The sequence below is a fragment of the Meriones unguiculatus genome, chromosome 1 (genome assembly GCF_030254825.1).
Source record: "Meriones unguiculatus strain TT.TT164.6M chromosome 1, Bangor_MerUng_6.1, whole genome shotgun sequence".
In the NCBI taxonomy this organism is placed as follows: domain Eukaryota; kingdom Metazoa; phylum Chordata; class Mammalia; order Rodentia; family Muridae; genus Meriones; species Meriones unguiculatus.
In genome coordinates this window covers 30,381,037-30,398,444 of record NC_083349.1, presented here as the reverse complement: position 1 = coordinate 30,398,444, position 17,408 = coordinate 30,381,037, and the positions used below count along the sequence as shown (strand labels likewise).

Genomic DNA, 17,408 nt, shown 5'->3' with positions numbered 1-17,408 from the left:
TTTTTCTTTAGAGCTGAATAAAAATCCCACTGTATATATGCACTGCGTTTTCCTTACGCATTCATCTGTTGGCTCCATCCAGGCTCTTTCCACTCCTTTGCTGTTTTGAAGGGAGCATCAACAGGCGTGGGTGTGCAGGTTTCTCTGTAGTAGGATAGAGAGTTCTTTGGGTATATGCGCAAGAGCAGCATAGCTCGATCACAGGAAAGTTCTACTTTTTGATTTTTATTTTAGAAACATACTAATTTATAGACGGGCTGTACTAGGTGGCATTGCCTCCATCAGGGGCTCAGCATTCCTCTTTCCTTGTGTCCTCGCCAGCATCTGTGTTCTCCCTTTTCTCTATTGTAATATTTGTCACTGGGGTCACTATTAACAGACAGTTTCAAGTTGCATTTCCCTAGTAAATAAGAATGCTGAACAGTTTTTAAAAAATCCTTTGTGTCCATTTGTGTTTCCTCTTTTGAGAACTGTGTCTTCCTTTTCATTAGACAATTTACTGAGTGGTCCTTTGGGGGGTCAATTACTGCAGTTCTTTATATATTCTAGATGTCAATCTCTTGTCCGGGGTACAGATGGCAAAGACATTCTTCCATTCTGCTGTTGGAGAATGCGGCAGAATGTTCACTCTGTTGCCTGTCCTCCTTCTCCATGGACAAAAGGGGCAGCTTCCCTGCCAGGCATTCCAGAGCCCAGGCCTTCCCCCTCCTCTCTCCATCTGCTCTGGCCTGTTGCTTCAGTGCTTGGAGTGCAGAGGCATCTGTGGGTGCCATCTCATCCAGGGTGCTCCAGCCCCGGAACCCCTGGTTCATTCTCTCTCCCCTCAATGTCCCAGCACCTTCACACACTGACTGCAGTTAGAGACTGGGAACCCCTATGCCTCTCCAAGCCCCACAGCCAGGAGCTGGCAGTGGGAAGTCTGGGTCCATGGAAGAAGCCCAGAGGCAGTAAGGTTGAAGGGGGTGGAGGTGTATGGTAGGCCCAAAGGTGCCTGAGGCAAAGCAGGGTTAGCTGAGGTGTGAGCAGCCAAGGGGCTCAAAGATCATCTTGCTGGGGAGTCAGCATTGTCCGGGGGCTGCAAAGCCCTAGAGTTCCCGCACAAAGGGCCACTCAGGGCTGAAGGGGCAAGAAGGGGTCCCCCGCAGCCGGGCTGAAGCCGGGTTTGCATAACCAAGACACTTTAAAACTACTTGCAAGGACATTTACTAGGAGGTGGTCTCGGGATCCCGAGAGGATCTGGGGAAGGAAAGCACCTGCCCTCAACCTCCATCGCTGACACCAGCAAGCGAAGCTGCCCACTGGGTGGGTCACAGCGGACCCGCCAGGCGGAAGCTCCAGGGACAGACAGGGGATGTGGGCGGCTCACCCGTGTCTTGGCGGAACTGGTTCATGGACTGCAGGTCGATGATGTAGGGCGCGAGCCGGCTGTCCACCTGGCCCAGCACCACGCTGCCCCCGGCGCGGGGACCCGCGCGCACCACCGCCTCTATGTGGTGGCTCACCGCCGGGCTGTAGGGACGCCAGCGGCCGTGCTCGTTCAGCCATTCCCACACCACCACGGCCGAGGCCAGGAGCATGGCGAGCCCGGGGCTGCGGCGCGGCGCTGCCCGCCTCCCGGGCCCGGCCTCCTGCGCTTCCTCGGGGGCCGCCGCCTCCCGGTCTCAACCGCGCCCCTCGCCCCTCGCCCCGCGGCCGCGGGCAGCCTCAGCGGCGGCCCATGGGGAAGCCCGCAGCCGCGAAGACGCCGGGACGCCGACCCCGGGGCCGCCCGGCTCCGACCTCGCGCCGCCGGCCTCCGCCGCTGCTGCCGCTGCTCCGAGGGGTCCAGCGGCTTCATGCAAAGGCCCGGCCCCGCGCACTCGCCGCCCCGCCTTGCCAAGCCACCCGGGGGCGCGCGGCCCGAGCGCGGCGCTGCAGCCGCCTCGCACCAGTTGCGCCTGGGGCTCCGCGGGCGCCGGCGAGGATCGCGCCGCTCGGTCACGCCCTCCGCCCTCTCTCTCTCCACTTACTCCTCTCTCTCCTCTTTACTTCTCTCTCTCTCCTCATTCTCTCTCTCTCCTCTCTCTCTCTCTCTCTCCCTCCCTGCGGCTCAGCTCAGCAGCTTTCCGGACTCGCCCCTCCCAGGCAGCGCGCCAGGGCGAGCTCGCGCCCGCCCTAGTCCCCGGGTGCCGAGAGCACGCACGCAACCTCGGTCCCAGCGGCCACCTCCAGGCCCCAACTTTGCCGATTCTTCGAAAATGGAACTTTCTGTCTGTCTGTCTGTCTGTCTGTCTGTCTGTCTGTCTGTCTGTCTGTCTGTCTGTTTTGAGCCGGAGCTCCGAGGATCGTGTCTCGCTAAGGCTCGCGCACGCACTGACACACCCACAGTCGCGCACACAGGCACGCACGGCCCCATCTCCTCGTTCGGCCTGCTGTGAGCTCATCCTGACCTGCCTTCTTAGAGGTCCGTCAAAGATGCGGAAGCCACAACCCCTGTCAGCTTTCACCAGCTTCCTAGAGCTGCCTGACCCCTGCTGGTCCCAATCCTCAAGTGCAGTTCAAAAGCCACAGATCTGTGACCATTGAGGGCCAGCGCCAAGGGGACGCATGCGTTTATGACAAACACTTTACACTACCTATGTAGAAGACCAAAATGTTATTCTGGCTGCTTGAAAGCTAGTATGACAAAGCACATGCTGAGGCTCATAGCCAAACTTTGGGCAGAGTGCAGGGAATCTTAGGAAAGAAGGGGGAATTAGAAGACCTGGAGGGGACAGGAGCGCCACAAGGAGAGAATCAGAACCAAAAATTCTGGGCCCAGGAGTCTTTTCTGAGACTCCAACCAAACACCATGCATGGAGATAACCTAGAACCCCTGCACAGATGTAGCCTGTGGCAGCTCGGTCTCTAAATGAGCTCCTTGGTGATGGGAACAGGGTCTGTCTCTTTGACAGTGGCTGGCAATTTGATCACCTCCCCTTCATGGGGGAGCAGCCTTACCAGGCCACAGAGGAAGACAATGCAGCCAGTCCTGATGAGACCTGATAGGCTAGGGTCAGAGGGAAGGAGAGGAGGTCCTCCCCTATCAGTGGACTAGGGGAGGGGCATGGGAGGAGATGAGGGAGGAAAGGAGGGTGGAATTTGGAGGGGATGAGGAAGGAGGACTACAGCTGGGATACAAAGTGGATAAACTGTAATATATTAAAAAAATAAATTAAAAAATTAATATGAAGCAAAGAAATAGACCCCTGCTTTCTGTATCTACCCAATGTTGTATATGTACACATATAAAATAGGTTTAACCAGAACTACCTCCGGACACTATTGACTATAAAGCCTAGTGAGAGATGTGGGCTACCTCTTTAGAACCCACAAGACCCCCACCACCTCACTCCCACACCTCTTAGTTTCTCTTCAGAACTTGATATGAGTGTTGATAAAGATGTCCCGTTTAGGACTGAGAACTCTGTTTTATTCTCAACTTTGACCAAGTATGTGTCTCTCTGCATTAATATTCACGTTTCAAAAGAAGCTTCTGCCTAGTTCTATGGCATAACCATAAATATTTAGAAGGAATTTTGACCCAAGACGATTTAATAGCAATGGCAGCTTCTACCCTGGGGTCTAGGACCTACGCAGCCATTGATTTGGGGCCAGTTTTCTGCTGTGGTTATGACATTTCTCCCCTGACCTAAGCAATGTACTCAACATCTAGTCTCTACCTCATCATGAGTAAAATCTAGTATTTTATATATTGTTCATCATCATCAGAGGAGGAAGCACACACCAGGGTGTGTTTGGAGATGGGAGGACAGCTTTGTTCTCTTTTTCCATTGTGTAGGTTCTGGGCATTGGAGTCCTAATGGTTTGGAAAGCTATGTATCACACACCACACACGTCTCATATTGCTGACATACATGTGTCCAGTAGCCATAGCTACATCCCTTCTCTGCACAACCATGGGGCTTGCTCACACAGTCAGAGCACACCCTTTCCTGCTCCTCGGCAGAGTATAGCTTGAGTGACACTGCAGAGCATGTGGACTGCTGGCTTCAACCTTATCTCTGATTGTCAGACTTATTAACGTGTACATCAGGGGAGGCTTTTAATCCCCCTCCCTCCAACACTGCATCTGTTTCTTGGTTGACAAAATCAAATTCCAGATCCCAAAGAATCTCCTCAGGTTCTGGAATGTACGGTGCTGAATATGTAGTGGAAAGAACGGTTGACAGTATGGAGAGCTGCTTCCAGGGTTATGAACATTTCCTCAGGGGACCTCGGATTCACGGCAGCTCACAACCCTCCAATGATAACTCCAGTTCCAGAGGGTCTGATGCCCTCATCTGAACTCCTCAAGGCACGAGGCACATACCCAGTATGCAGAGGCATACCTGAAGACAGAACACCCATACATACAAAATAAAATCTAAAAGTCTAAAAAATATTCATAGACTTAGAGCTCAGAAGTTAGAGCATGACCCTCAGTTGGGAATGAGTAGAACAGGCAATTCAACCCCATGTGCAAATGACAGGAAACATTGCAAGGCCCCCAACAGAATCTGAAAACATGACAACCTTTGGGTTGATAAGAGTTACCTATAAACAAATGGACAAATAAATAAATAAATAAAATACATAACTAAACCCGAGCAGCTGTGAAGACAACCTTTATTACTTTGTAACATTGAGAACGTGTGTGGGCCTTCCTGCCCAGATGGAAAGATGAGTCTTCTGCAAGACAACTAGAGATGTGGAACAGGGTACTAGTGTGGCTCAGACCACAAGGGGGAGCACAAGCTCCAGAAGAGCCTATCAGAGTCTCAGCATCAAAGGCTGGCTTTCCTGCTCAGATGGGAAGCTGTCCTGGGACTCTGGAGCCCAGGAACCACACAGCTTTGAGATGGGAAGGTACCCCAATGGAAGGGCATCCTGAGACATGGGGGCCCTGGAATCACACAGCTCTGAGAAACCCAAGGGAGGGCATCCCCAGCTGAGCTGAAGGAGCCTCAGGATCCACTTTTTTTCCCTTCTTATCTTCCTTGCTTCTTGGACTCTTCCTGTGAAAGATCCACAGACAGCAAATCTTATAAAAGAGATGCATTGGATGTTCCAGGGAGTAGAGAGACATATCCAGGAGTGGCTGCTTCTGCTCCAGAAGTCAGCAGGACACTGAGTAGACACAGCTTTTATACAGGATTTCTTAGAGGGTGGAATTTTCTAGGGAAGAGATTTCCAGAGTGTGGATTAATGGGATTTCAAATCCTGAGCTTGGAGGACCTTAGGGATTGGTGAGTTTTCCTGCTCTGGGACTGGTGGGATTTTGTTTAGACTTTTCACCTGAAATTAACATAATCTGGGAGGGGTCCTACTGAGGGCTGGAGATGACCTTTGTGACAGTTACAGAGGCTGGAAACCCTGTCATGACCATTAGAGAGGTGTGGAGAAGGCTGCTATTGACTTATGCCTCAAAGTGTTTACAAAGACTTGAACTCTGAGCTAAACAAAACAACTTTCCTCAACTAAACTGTGAACTTTTACCGAGGGGCCAGATTCCTTTCCGGGGTTTCTCTCCTGGCTTTTGTACTTTCTAATACAGGCCCTCTCCTCGGGTACCAGATGCTGATTTTGGCTGGGGATCCCTCCGCTCACCTTGCAGAAAATAAATCAGAAGAGGGACAAACAGTGAATGAAGACTGTACAATATAAATAAACATGAGACTGTGACCCCCTACCTGGATCCACAAAACGTGCAGCAGCTACCTGACGACCAGGCCCCATATATGCGACTCTCCAGCAGACTCTGCAGGCCTGCATGAATTATGCCATCGAGGTCAAGGCTGTGTTTCTACTTGTGAAACCAGATAACCACAGAAGAGAAATGACAGCTGCCTTCCTGGATGGGAAAGTTCACACTGTTCAGCTCCTTCCCGTGAACAGGACATCATTTGCACTTTGCTATCCTGAAATTTCCTGTCACTGCCTGAAGTGTGATAACTTTTTAAGTGCCCAGCCTTTCAACCCTAAGGCTTGTGTTCATACCCCTACTATAGACCCTTGAGCCAGACAAACTAGCAAAATGACACCAAAGAGCGGAGGAGCGACTAGACCTTGGAAATACGGAAGCACTAGTTTTGGAAAATGAAAAGGCAACTCCAGAAGCTGCAGAAAAACCCAAAGCAGTGCATTCACCAACTCCTTGGAGGATGAAGACAGACCCATGAAAGATGAAGCAGGCCCAGTTGGGGGCCAAAAAAAAAAAAAAAAAAGCCGAGGAATCCCCAAACCTTGGAAAAATGAAGCCAGACCACAGAAAGATGTCTAAACAACCTCAGCTGAGAGAAAACGCAAGTGTACAATCAGCAAACCTCAGGAAGACCAGACTGTACCTTTTGAAGAGGAAGAAATAGCCGTAGCTTCAGGTTATTACAGCTATACCTGACCCTAGTGTCCTGAAATAAGGCTTCTGTAAGGACTCTTTAAACTGGTCTGTGAATGAAGTGATATGTTTGTGAAACATACAGATCCTCACATATAAAGCCCCTCACCTGCCTCTTTAGGCAACATGAAATTGATGGGAAAGCTCTGCTACTGCTCAAGAGTGAGCTGCTGATGAAGAATATGGGGCTGAAACTAGGACCAGCGTTAAAACTATGTCACCACATAGAGAAACTTAAAGATGCATATTTTCAATTATATATAATTCCATTTCAATTATATGTAATTCAATATAATTTTTAATTATATTGAAAATATGCAGATTTAGAGATAATTCTCAGGTATACTGGAAACATTTTACTTTAAAAGTAGTATCTCATCCCATATTGGACTGTTAACAATCCACTGGCCAGAGGCATCAGGCTGTTTTCTGTTTTGGAGATCCATCTGGAGTTGTAGGCTCCTGTCTTTTACCATGCCTGACTGGTTGATATAAAATCAACATCCCTCCCTGCAGAAGAGATGAAAGGCCACCTCTTTCTGCCAATAGCAAATCTAATCTTCCCCAATTTCGTAGCACTACAGCAACCTATGAGTATATTTGGCCCTGGAAGGTGAAGCTGGTCTGAGCCACCTGTCAAGATCCTCAACAAACTGAGAGAAAACCTATCGTAAATAGCTAGAAACGTCCTGCCATCCCAGTGGCAAGACCAACAGTTACACCCAGGATTGCAAGCAAAGGCAGGCCCTGAGCTGCTCATCTGTTTTGCCTTACTGCTGTAAACCCTGAGATGAGAACTGGCAAAGGTTTTTCACCAGGCATAGACCCTAATTTTGGAAAAAGGAGCACAAGGGCACAAGTGCCAGACCACTCAGTGGTAGGTAATGGCAGCCTTGAGCGCCACAGGGAATCAAGGTGTTTTGAACGCTTGGGCACAGGGGGATGCGTACTGGTGTCAAGGTTAATGATACTATTGCAGGATCTAGGGTGCCCACAAAGTGTTCCCGTGAGGAGTTAAAGCAGTCTGAAATACCAAAGAGGGAGAGGTTGGAGAGCTAATAATGAGCGGTGAGGTAAAAAGTCTAATAAGGCAACTGACGAGGCCACGATTGGTGGTTATAAGTTTGAGCCAGGAGGGACACATAACCAACATTCTCCAAAGTGGTCAGGCAGAGCACTGGTCGCTAACTGATATGCAGAGGTTAAGGTCTGAAATAAGAGATGGTGTGATGGAGAGGCAGGATCACTACTGTCTAGGAGAGATGAAGTTAGGGGTGTAAGGGCCTTTGAGGAACAGTGGACCACTTCCTTTACTGTCTTTATCCCTAGGGGTTGAGAGAGTAGGGTGTGTACCCTCTGTATTTTGATCGTGCCTGATGGGCGGCTGTGATGAATGTTTTACTAAAGTTTACCAATGACTCCTGTCTCCCACCTGGGGCACTATGGGTCCTCAATTAGGACATAAAAATTCCCCAGTATGCTTTCCTGAGTATGCAGCATGTCTCCTACAATAAGGACAGCCTCCATAAATCTCTGGCCAACGTCAGCAGTAATCCCAGGTTTGATCACAGAGAAAACGAACATAGCGGACAGGTGTTTTAGAAATTGACTTAGGTGCTACAGGGACTAGTACATCTCCTTTGGCAATCTGCTGGTGAGCACTCCCCATACCCCATCACATGAACGGTCTGCTTGAACCTTTAAATATAGGTTTCCTGAACCTCAAGTCTCCATACATAGTGCTCACTACTGATGAGAGTGAACAAGAGAAAGTAGGAGAAGAGGTAGGGCATTACCCAATAGGGTTGGGCTCAGGTCCCAACAGGTATAGGTGGCCTCATTCTTCTGAGAGTGGAGACCTTGATATCTTCTGAAACTTAAGATAGCAAGGTTCTGTTGGGGTTGCGAAGTAAAAAGGAGGATTGCCTTGGGGAAATGGTACAAAGGGCTTGAGATGAGAAATATGAATCTGGGGGGGGGCACCAGGTTTTGCTGCAGTTTGGGTAGTAAGGATGACCCTGAAGAAGAAAGAAGAAGGGAGATTGTGACCAGGAGGAGAGATGAAGATAAAGTTCCCAGTGTTGATTCAGGAGGAAAGGGGGTCAGCACCTGGCTACTACAGTGAAAGATTTAGTGCCGATAGGATAGAATTTGGCAAGTGCCCGGAGCTAGTAGTGAGGAGGTGGGTTGTGGAACAAGCATGTCTTGCAAGAGAACCCAGGCCTCTGAGAGATGAGGCTCTAGCCTACCTGTCAGCTCAGTTATTTAGTCTCTGAGGGGATGTTAGAGAGAAGGGTTTGTGGGTTTGGTACCACAACATGAAGAATACTTATGAACTTACTAACTGCCATGTTAATAAGTTGGAGATTGAGAAGCACGTGAAAGTTTCTATTGGGCTTTTTAAAGGGAAGTATGGGTGTTAAAGGAAAGATGTGGGGCATAGAAGAGTTTTTTCTTAAAAGGTCAGAGATAAGGGGCTTAAGTCTCCTGAGGTTTCAGAGAGGAAGGTGGGTATTGAGCCTGGGGGATATTATTTGGTGGGGTTTTGTAACTGAATGAGAGGCGGATGATGTTTGGCTAGAGAGGGATTTGGCATGTCCCATACCTGGAGATCCACTTGAGAAGCTGGTAATGGAATAGGTGTTCTCAGGTCGTGTGGTTTGAAGGAGGAGGAGAGGACCCAGCTGGCAAGGCAGGGGTCAAGCAGATGTGGCAAGCAAAAGAACGATAGGCTCCTGTTTTGGCTAGGAGGTCCCTTCCCAGCAAGGGGATTGGTACCACTAAGAAAGAATGGGTAAAAGAGATACCCGTAACTGCACAGTTAAGTGGTGGGGTTTGGTAAGCCTTGTAACGCTGTCAATAGAGAAACAGGAAGGAGAGGCAGGTCCCTAGAACCACGACAGGACCGGCATGCAGAAGGAAGGAGATACGCTGATATTGTGATGGCTACCTAAGGCTCCCTGACAGAGATGGCAGTGGTTGGGCCAAGGGAGCCCGGGGCCCCGTCAGTAGAAGACTTAGAAGATCGGCTGGAGAAGCTGCTGGGTCTGTTGCCTTCATACTTCAAGGGACGTGAGGACAGTCAGTAGCTCAGTGTCCCCCCTGATGGCACTTTGGACATGATCAGAATGGCTCATGAGGCCTCAGACAGGCCCTGACCCACTGGTCTTCCTGACCACATTTAAAACAGAGACAAGATTCTCTGGTTTTGCGAGGCTCGAGGGCCAGGGCAGTTGAAAGACCTGAGGCTGGCTGAAAGACCTTAGATAGAACCAGATATTTTTGGTTTTGGCATACCTTAAGGCATACCTTAAAGGCCACAGTTAAAACATCTTCCTGTGGAGTCGGGGTCCTTTATCTAAACATTCTAACTTTGGCCCTAATATCAGGGGAACGCTGAGAGAAGGTCATAAGGAGTTGTCTCCTGTCTGGAGTCTCAGGATCCAGATTGGTAATACTGTAAGAGGGCCTTCATAAGGCAATCTGGGAACTGAGATGGGTTTTAATGTTTGTCCCAAATGACCTCTGGGACTTCTTTATAATTTACTACATTAAGGGCAACCTTTTTAAGTCCAGCCAGGAGACAAGTTATGAATTGATCCCTAGCTTGAATGTCCCCAGGATCTTGTAATTCCATCCAGCATTCCAACTGGGGTCTGCCTCAGTCCTGGTGGGGTGGGCAACATCCGTTCAGTGGATTTCATGAGCATGTGCCCTAGCCTGATCCCAGATTCACCTGTGCTCCTCAGGGAGAAGATTGTTTGTAAGGGTCATATGAACATCACGGAAGGTGAGATTGATTATAAGACTGAATAACATACCGGAATCCTTCATACATGTGGAGGCATTAGCAGTATAGGACCTCAGTCTCTACTTTATGAGAGTTCGCTTAATGAAAAGTGGACAAGCCATCCACCCCAGAAACTTTCAGAAAGGGGAGAGCCATGGCTAGTTTAGGCAACATACAGGGAGGTAAAGGAGGTTTTTTTGTTTGTTTGTTTGTTTGTTTGTTTGTTTGTTTTAGCAGAGTGGGACCGAGTAGCAAAAAGACTAGGGGCTGCTAGTGTGCTAAAAGTGGGTGGGAAAGAGAGCTGATTTGGGCAACCTGTTGCTGAAGAGGAAGAAAAGGAAAGTGGGGGAGTTAGAGGAGAGGGAACTGTGGGTTTAGGCCAATATGGAAAAGGCTTGTTAGCCAGATCAAAAATAGTGGAGGAATCATCTTACTCAGGCTGCATAGCTAAAAGGAACTGAGTTGGGGAACAGGAAGAACAGAGGTAGAGGGACTGGAGAGGAGAGAAGAGAATGCTTGGACATAAGGAATCTCTTTCCATTTCCCCAGTTGCTCAAAGTATTCATAAAGGTCTTGAATTATATTGGGATCGAGGGTGCCATTATGCAGCCATATGGATCGATGGTCTAAGGGGTACTGAGGCCAAATTTGATTGCAAAGGTGAATAAATTTGGAGCCCTTTGGGCTGGGAACCAGGTGGAGAGGCTGGAGGTTTTCTCAACGGCATCCCAAGAGTAAAAAAGAGAGTATAGAGGACAGCATTCCCATTGATGAGAAAGGGGAAGGAGGAATGACAGGAGCCATTCAGTGGGTTACCACGCACTCAGCGGGAATCAGAGCTTAGCCTAGCTAAGCAGGCAGAGATTCAGTACCTAGTACCTGGCACCTGGATTTTCATCAGAGCCCAAATGCAGAGCCTGAAGGTGGAGGCCCTGAAGGCCAGGAGTGACACAAGCCACCCAGGGGGTCAGAGCTTAGCCTAATCCCAGACAGAGAGTTTAGCCTGGTTAAGGCCAGAGCGGCAGAAGCTGGAAGGCTAACCAAGTTTCTAAGAAGGGGATTTTATATACAGGAAAAAGTCAGGGAGAAGGGTGGCAAAAGCCACAAAAGCCTGTAAGATTATAGGCAGCTCTGAAAGGGGAGGTGTGAGGAGGTAGGGGTTCAAAGGCCCAGGAGGGCCTAAGGGAACTGCAGGATTGCAGCTCCAATGGTGGGAGAACGGGTCAGCTGAAAAGGGCCAGCCATAGCCTTAAAGACCATGGCTGGGTTACCTCTGCCTCCAAGAGTACCAGAGGAGTGCTGGACACTCAATGGTCATTAACTTGAACTCAGGGAAACATCTACATTGACTGACCAGAAGAGACAGCTTACGTAATTGTCACTGGTGAATGGGATGTTGGTGAGCAGGAAGGTGAGTCCACTGCAGGCCAACTGGAGATGAGGGCAAGGGTACTAGTGTGGCTCAACCACAAGGGGGAGCACAAGCACCAGAAGAGCCTGGTTGGCTTTCCTGCTCAGACCGGAAGGTTCCCTGCTCAGCCATGTTCACAGCAGCTTTATTTGTAATAGCAAGAATCTGGAAACAACCCAGATGTCCCTCAACTGAGGAATGGATACAGAAATCGGGGTTCATTTACACAATGGAATACTATGCAGCAATTAAAAACAAGGAAATCATGAAATTTGCAGGCAAATGGTGGGAACTAGAAAAGATCATCCTGAGTGAGGTATCCCAGAAGCAGAAAGACACACATGGTATATACTCACTTAAAAGTGGATATTAGACCTATAATATAGGATAAATATACTAAAATCTACACCTAAAGAAGCTAAGCAAGAAGGAGGATCCTGGGTAAGATGATCAATCCTCACTCAGAAAGGCAAATGGGATGGACATCGGAAGAGGGAGAAAACAGGGAACAGGACAGAGTTAGTGTGTTCTTCAAGCTCATGGAAGTTTTTGTTCTCTAAATCAGAATCCTAAGTGACAGATGTTGCCATAGGGTTCAGAGGGCCTCTGAAAAACTCTACCCATCAGGGTCTGGAAGCAGATGCTGAGACTCATAGCCAAACTTTGGGCAAAGTGCAGGGAATCTTATGAAAGAAGGGGCAGAAAGAAAGACTGGAGAGGACAGGAGTTCCACAAGTACAGCAAAAGAATAAAAAAATGTGGGCACAGGGGTCTTCTCTGAGACTGATACTCCAACCAAAGACCATTCATGGAGAGAACCTAGAACCCCTGCTCAGATGTAGCCCATGTCAACTCAGTCTCCAAGTGGGTTCCCTAGTAAGGGGAACAGGGACTGTCTCTGACATGAACTCAGTATCTAGCTCTTTGATCACATTCCCCTGAGCAGGGACAGCCTTACCAGGCCACAGAGGAAGACAATGCATCCTGTCCTGATGAGACCTGATATGCTAGGGTCAGATGGAAGGGGAGGAGGACCACCCTATCAGTGGACTTGGGGAGGGACATGGGCAGAGAAGAGGGAGGGAGGGAAGAATTGGGAGGGAATGAGAGAGGTAGCTACAGCTAGGATACAAAGTAAATAAATTGTAATAAACTAAAAAATAAATAAAGATTTTCATGAAAGCTGAGCACAGTGACACACACCTGTAATTCTAGCACTCAGGGAGGCAAAGGCAGGCAGATCTCTGTGAGTTCAAGGCTAGCCTAGTCCTGGACAGCCAAGGCTACATAGGGAAACCCTATCTTGGAAAACAAACAAACTAAAAGATTTCTATGGAATTCAGTATGTAGCCCAGTTCGGCTTAAACTCACAATTTTCATATCTCCTTAATATTGTGATTCAGAGCATCATCTATCATGAAATGAGTGTAAACTATGCTCTTTATTACATACATGTCCTACAAATTAATATAACCATGTGAAATATGTTGGTCACATCCCAAGGAATGTGTGACAAGAAACCGGTCTCCCTGTCCTTTTGACAGAGAAATTGAGATTACAGAACGTTTGTCCTCTAAGTGCCTTTTCTAATATCAAAACACAACCCATAAAGTAAGTTGGCAGATACCAATACATAGTCGATTCAAATATACAACCTAATATCTTTTTGTATTGGAGTATAAAATTTTTAGAAATTTTCAGCATCTCCCATTTTTATGACTTTATCTTAAGAACCAGGAACAGAAAAAAAAAAAAAATGGGAGGACATAAGTCTAATTCAGTAAGCCAGGAAAGTCTCAGTGAAAACAAAAAGTATCTGTGGCAGTTGCTGTTAACTGTCTGCATGACAAAACCTGCAGTCACCTGGGTGATGGGCCTCTGTGCACACCTGTGGGGTGTCATCTTGGTTACATCAATTCTAGTGAGAACCAGCCTCAACATGTTGGCCACGTTCCCTAGGCTAAATCCCTAGGCTGTTAAAGTTGATAATGCGGAACTAAGAACGCATCCATGGCTCTCTACTGTTGACCGTGAATGCAACGTAATTATCTCAAGGTCCTGCTGATGCGACTTTCCTGCCATGATGGGTTGTAAGAAACTATGAGTCAAACGAACCCTTCCTGTTTTAAGTTAGTTTTCTCGGGGTATCTTATTACAGCTGCTGTCTTAGTTTGTCTGAAAGTCGCATTATGAGAAGGATTCCAATGTCCAACAGGTTCGTATGCCAGCAAAGTCACTTACTGGTACAGGGAGTTGCGATGGTGGAGCCTGGTTAAAAATTAAGCCTGTCCCACATGGCACGCTGGGGTTGGCTACCCAGAGGCTATTTAAGCTGTGGGCTGGCTTTCCCCAGGGTCAGATGATTGTTCAAGGTTCCTGGATAAACTGCATTGAAAAAAAAAATTAAGCCTGTCATCAATTGTAATGACACTAAATTCTCAGCGAAACAGGCAAAAAGAATGCAAAGCAATATAAATCTACTCTATCCAGACACAGTCTCTTAAAATGCTTTTCTGTAGTCTAGGTTTGGTCAGAAACATTTTTTTTAAACATGGAATACTGTAATAGCCTTCCATATAGGTAAATATTCCTGCATAGATATGAACTTTTGTATTGTTTCTTTCCCTTTTGAGTTATTATATAGTTCACTGTGCTCTCAAATTCACAGTCTTCTATGTTCTGCCTTGGAATGCTGGGATTACAGCATTGTGCCACCATGCATGGCCTCACATGTTTGAAAGGGAAAGAGAGATCATGCATATTCCTTTAGCTTGCTGTTATGGAGTAGGACAGAAATAAACACATCTCAGCTTGTTGTGGATTTTCTACCTATTTGGATGCCAGGCTTTCCAGAACCTGGAACACACAAACGAGGGAAAGGCTTTGACATTGCACGTCAAATGCCTGAATATTTTCCTCTCATAAAGAAGATGGTGTCCACTCCGGAAACACACATCTCTAATATGCTGTTAAGTACTTGACATGCTTTAGTTTTAATTAAGATGTGATGTTTAAAAAATATTTTTTAAACGAAAGCACAAATGAGCCCATCAAAACAAACATTTATCATATGTTGAAATGGTAACAATAGAGTTTAAGATGGAGCGAGGCCAGTAATTCAGTAATCCTTCTCCTATCACACACTATTCAAATTCTTCAGTTCTCTGGCACCACAAACAATGCTTCAGTAACATACTTCAAATAGTGAAGACAACCTGGCAAGTTTGTTTTGTTGTGATGACCTGAAACCTTTACCTTTCAGGAGAGGAAGCTACAGAAGAATTCCACCTTAAAAGAAACGGAATGTAATCATTGGAGGGGCGTGCTGGTTCACAGTTCACCATCGCCCCAGAAGCAGTCAGAGCCCTTTCGGGCCTGTGAAGTCAAAAGTAAAATGTTACCATTAGAGGTGGAAAACAGTCCCAGGTTTCCATGGAACCTAATAATTTAGTATCTGAACATGAAACAGATCACAAGCTCCTTCAGTATCATCTAAATTAAAGTTGTAGTCATGTGCTGGGGTAGGAGAGAACCCTAAGAGAATAAACACACCAGAAGACATCAGTTCATCCATGATGTCTCCACTAATGGATCCTGAGGGAATTCCTGTAGCTCGTGTCTGCTGGAAACTCTGGCATCTTTCAGAAGCATGCTGCTCAGTCAGTTTCTAAGCAGCCATGGTGGATTTCTCTGAAGCCATTGAGGTTGAGGACTGGGAGGAAGACTATGTGAGGTGGGGGAGGGGCAGGAAAAACCGCTGGCTGCGAAGAACTGGACTCTTTATTTATATCAGTACATGGATAGGTCCTGAGTGGCTCTTTAAGTTTACCCGGTATTTTTTTCCATTCTGATCCGTTTCTGGAATAGGTAGTTCCAGCTGTGTATCAGAAGGTGCCTGAAAGGCCAACAGTGTATCGCCAGTAAAGCCATTGCAGACGTCGTGAGTTACATAGGAAAACCTGTTACTAATGCAGTCTTCCATCACATTTTCAAATGAAAAGAAAAATTAAATTGGTGTCTTAAAGAAAAAAAAAAAAAAAAAACAAAGCAAGCCAACTTGCACACTGAACAGCTGTCAGTCAGGGAATGATTATGAGGAAGAGAGGAAGTTGTATTTTCCAAGCGAGAGGTCAAGAAACTAGCTGGGATCAGCAGTGGAAGTCTGTGAGCCTCTGCACTTGGGCATGGTCCTTATGGAGCACAGTGCCTAGAGCACCAGGGCAAGCCGGCTTGCAGGATGTGGCCTTGAGTGTGAACAAGGGAAGTGGGGAGTGTTTCTGAGTCAGAACTCAGAAAAGTGGGCAGGTTAGCATTAAACAAGTACACCCTTAAGAGGCCTTCTGGGGTCTGTTGGCACATATCTCTTTAAAGGGCTACTTGGTTACCTTTCCATCTTTATAACATGTGTTTGGTTGGATCATGACTCTGAAGTTACAACTTTTTGAGGAACATTTTTTCCTTTCTAGGTGATTTACAGGTGAATCGAATTAATTCTTAGGGAGTCTTCAGTATTTATAATCTTACAATTTATTAAGAGTTTAGAATGTCCTGTTTCCTTGCAGGACCAGAGATAGACTCAGATCCCATCTTTTTGACCAAAAATCAGATAACAGTGTAGTCCAAAAAGAATTAGAGAAACTTTAAGAAAATCAATAAAATAGAATTAACTCTATGGCCAAGAAGGAAGTGAGAAAATCATTCACCCTTTCACACAAATAATTAAAGTACAAAAGGGACAAGCAGGATCCATGGAACAACAATTACCAAACACTGGACATCAGGAAGCACAAATAAGTCACCTCTGGTCCCCAAGAAAGAAAAACAAAAAAACATGAGCACAGCCCTATTTCTGTCTGCCTCGCAGCACAGAATTCCCAAGGCATATCTCGGGAAAGTAAATAGGCAGAGCCTACAACTTGCCTGCACAGGGAAGCCAGGGCGAGGCTGGAAGGGCAAGGAAGCAGAGAGAGGTACACCTACAGGGAGGGCCTAGGAGGTCTTCAGTGGACAGTTCTTAAAACATTAACTAATTGCTAATCGGTGAATAAGTGTGACGAGCAGGAAAGACTGAGAGGAGACACTTCCTGAGACTCCTAGAAGGCTGGGAGTTGTTTTCTCCAAGATCAGCCTAAAACAGTTTAGAATTCATTAATGGATCCAGTACAGCACTTAGGACGCCACTGCCTTCATAGCATCAGTCTTCGGATAGGCAGATAGCTATCGCTTCGATGATACATTTGGGATAAGTGACTCACAAAAACAAAAAGCTCATGGTTTCTGAGGTTCCAGTTCATGAGCCAGCAGCCTCCTCAGGGCAGGAGTGCATGATGTAGGAACAATCATTCACATCATAGTTCGGGCTCCCACAATACTTCCCGAGGGAACCTCTGCAAAGGTGTAAGCACGGCTCCCAAGCTCTGACCTCCCAAAGGCACAGTTCACTTCCTCTAGATGGCGCCACCCTTGGTACCAAGCTGTTGTCTCCCTGTGTCTTGTGAGGAACTTCCAGGCTCTTTACATCTCAAGAAAAGAATTAAACAAGACACAGGAGCAGAAGTAGTAAACATATAAATTTATAATATTAATAGTGAGAGTGAAAGCCAGGAATACACTCCACAGGGCTGGGGAAGGCTCCATCAAGCAAGGAGCTCAAGCGTCTTGACCATTTATTTGTTTGTTTTTCTGAAAATTTAAAAAAAAATTTTTTTTGGTTTTTGAGATTATAACATAATTATGTCATTTACTCTGTAATGGTTCTTCTAAAAGTGTTTTTAGTTTACATAATTGTTGTA

General features: G+C 46.9%; 1 pseudogene; it reads right to left on the bottom strand.

Moving 5' to 3' along the window:
- Window positions 1-15,055: 15,055 nt before the first annotated feature.
- Window positions 15,056-15,601, bottom strand: LOC110563977 (transcription factor E2F5-like; annotated as a pseudogene).
- Between the last annotated feature and the right edge of the window lie 1,807 nt (window positions 15,602-17,408).